General features: G+C 45.3%; 1 long non-coding RNA gene across 1 annotated transcript; it reads left to right on the forward strand.

Annotated features, from left to right (window-relative positions):
* The first annotated feature begins 455 nt into the window (after window positions 1-455).
* Window positions 456-1,004, forward strand: LOC108543184 (uncharacterized). Its single transcript, XR_001889508.1, has 2 exons — window positions 456-574; window positions 708-1,004. It is a non-coding gene; the product is annotated as an uncharacterized LOC108543184 (long non-coding RNA).
* Window positions 1,005-2,474: the final 1,470 nt, after the last annotated feature.

Below are 2,474 nucleotides of genomic sequence, written 5' to 3' on the forward strand. Positions count from 1 at the left end.
ATATGTGGGGAAGTGGGAGCACCTGCCCAGTTCTGATGGGGGCTGAGACCTGCTGCTTCTCAGACTTAAATCTGCAGGGTTCTGGAAAGAGACTGAATTTTTCTTGACATGAAACAGTCCTTTCCTTTGGGTGCCAGGTCCCCAGATACCTGTTGTTACATAATCCTTACACAGGGTCGTGCTATTTACAGCCCAGGAGTGAGCTGTGTCATTTTATGGTTTTGCAATCTAGGAGGCAGGCCACACAGCAAATGAATACAAGCTGGGCACACCCTCTTGAAATAATTGCCATGTTGAATTACAATTTAGGTGAGGTAAAGTCACACCCAAGCTCTTTTATCAATATGCTGTTGACTTTGTTGTTAATAAAGCACTTAACGTGGGGTGATTTTCAATGGACCCAAGTCCAAATTAACCTAGTTTCTTCTTCCATAAAGAACATGTTTTGCAACAGGAGGCCACAAGCATGCAGGAAGTGTGTTGGAGTCACAGATTGCCAGACCTGGCTGTGGAGTTGCATTTTTCAACTAAGAAGTAGAAGGTCCAGGTGCCCTTGACGATTAACCAGGCCCAGGTATTGGGCTGTCCTCAGAGAGGGCTGTGATGGGAGTAAGCCTGTTGCAGCACAACCAAAATATTTTTTGTTCCAGTGTACAACCGAATGTACTTTAATCTGTTCTAGTTTCTTTTCTTTTCTTTTTTGCAAGTGTTGGTGTGTACCAGAAAATTTGGAAAACAGGTCCAAGTGGTAGAGATAAAAATCTACTGCAGTTGAATTCGTTGATAAGCCCAGGACATGCCTCAGGGACGTGGCATTTATCCATTTGCTCCAATCTCTTTCCCAGCAATCACTTAACATTTGGGGGAGTTGGAGGATAGCTGGGAGTAGGCATGCAACAGCTTGTAAGGAGGGAGAGGACTGTGGACTGGACAGGGTGTCCACTCTTTAAATCCAGGCTTGGCAGTCTACAAAAATAAACTCGAAAATGTTCTTTGTTGTCTTATGCTGCATGTGGTGTTATCTGTTTAATGTTGATGAGGTTTCAGCGTGAGCCATTATCCTTTTGCTTCTCCAGGCAGAAGTTTGGAGGGAATGGGCTTTGGAGTAGGACTGAGCTACCCAAAGATGTATTTGTAACCAGCAAGGTGGGCTGCCTTTGCATGCAAGGTCATTTTCCCTATTGTCCTGGGCTCTCCTCTTAACTCCCGGAGGGCCCCTTCTCCAGGTTCATCCAGCCTCAAGGGTTCTTGCCCTGTCATCCTCTGCCTGTGCCCCTTTGGTTGCTCCTTACCAAGTTTAGCTCACCCCAAAAGGACCCCAACACTCATATTTTTTTCTCCCTTCTTTTCACCCAGTTACATGTCCATTCACGCTACCTAGGCTTAGCTCAGCTGGGAATTGTTAAGAAGCAGGTATTAGGAGACAACCAGAGGAGTTCAGTGAGGGGTGTGAATGGCTGATGAATTTAACCTGCTCTGCAATTTTGGAAGAGGAACTTGTAAAGCGAAATTCATCGTAACTGGTGAAATTGAGGGAGAGGAGAGGTTTTCTGAACAGAGAGGCCAGTTCAATGCTTTCTTGCCGGACTTCCAGATAACCTATGGATAATGCTGCTAAAGTTTTTTTTTTTTTCCCAAGTTGGAGTTGGAGCAGCCTTATCATCTGAGAAACACCACCAGAAGCTTGATTTCCAGGATTCCTAGGAAGGAGACAGGGTCCTGAAGGTAGAGGACGTGGCACTGGACCATCCAGGTGGCTTCTTGTCCAAAACGACTTTGTGGAGCCCAAGGGCTGAATGGTCTAGAGGGGGTGATCCCTGGAATGAGCTAGCAATCAGCACCTGGTACATCTTTGAGTTGCACTGTTGGGCAACTAACTGTGGGTGCCAGGAATGTTTTTCCCATCTGACGGGTTAAGTAAGGCAGCACGTTTGAGAAATGACCTCCCTTCTCGCAGGCAGATCCTTGGCTGACGTTGAAACACAGACTGTCCTTCATATACTCACTCTACCTATTCATCTGCCCTAGTTTCGAAAGGTGTTCTCTTGTTCTTTTGTCTCTGCTGCTTTGGACTCTTTGCCCAGCTACAGTAAGTTGAGAGCAGGGCCGTGTAACACAGGCAGAAAAGGAAGTAAGCAGGACTTCTGCTCCTTTGATCTATCTTTTTCTTCATTCAGCTTGCCCAGGATATTCTACCTCATTCTGTCTGTGCCTGTCTTTATGCGAACTTCTCATCTGACACAGGGCAAGATCCGGTCATCTGGAGGAACTGGCTCCGGACCAGATATATCTAGGCTTTTGATTGCTAGGTGTCCAAAAACATAAAATTTCATTGACTCCTTAATATTTTAATCCATGACATGATATTTACTGCTTACCTGTTTTGAAGTGATGTTTGTGGAATAAAAAGCACCTTAGGGTATATAGAAACTAGAGAGAGGGCATATGCTGACATGTGTCAGAATGATGATTTT

This window comes from Rhinopithecus bieti, unplaced genomic scaffold (assembly GCF_001698545.2).
Source record: "Rhinopithecus bieti isolate Rb0 unplaced genomic scaffold, ASM169854v2 scaffold_23918, whole genome shotgun sequence".
Taxonomy (NCBI): Eukaryota; Metazoa; Chordata; class Mammalia; order Primates; family Cercopithecidae; genus Rhinopithecus; species Rhinopithecus bieti.